Here is a 690-nt window from a genome sequence, read left to right on the forward strand (position 1 = left end):
CAATATTAAAAAAAAAAAAAAAAAAAAAAAACGAAATTGCAGGAATTTTTTACAAAGGGTAATATTGACTTTTGTTTTTTTCCTAACAAAGCAAAAAAGGATATTTTTGGTATGAAACTAACCCAACTGACCTTCAAATTTTAGGAGCTAATCTAGCAATTAACTGCTCAATTTGGGTCAAACTAGTAATTCTCCCTAAATAATTTCCTTCTCGTAAGTTTCATCTGTGTCGACTCTTATTTGTAAAAGTGAATTTGCAGTGAACAAAACTAAAAGATTCCACAACTGTTGCCTGGCAAAGAAATTTCATAATTTTAGATATCATTTCGGTGTTAATAATATGATCAAGAAGAGAAACTAGAAAGATTGTCTAATGAGTACGTTGGTTTAGATAAAGATAGCTAAACTCCTTTTTACCCGTGGAAAATTATTAAAACGCTAAATCTGTGAATGATTAAAAATCAAAACATACACTTATATATGTGATCCCATGACTTAATGGCTCTTCCTGATTGTTCAAAACTCTCAGGGATGTGGATACTTTCAATCAACCCGAACAACAAATATGCCTTACCCTGCCCATGCAGACACACAGGTGACCTGTGACCTTAATGAGGAATTGGCTACAAAAAATTTTTTTAGCTTAGTCTCTCATAGAGAGAGTATGTCTCCGCATGATGATATTTTTTT

The sequence above is a fragment of the Camelina sativa genome, chromosome 17 (genome assembly GCF_000633955.1).
Source record: "Camelina sativa cultivar DH55 chromosome 17, Cs, whole genome shotgun sequence".
Taxonomy (NCBI): domain Eukaryota; kingdom Viridiplantae; phylum Streptophyta; class Magnoliopsida; order Brassicales; family Brassicaceae; genus Camelina; species Camelina sativa.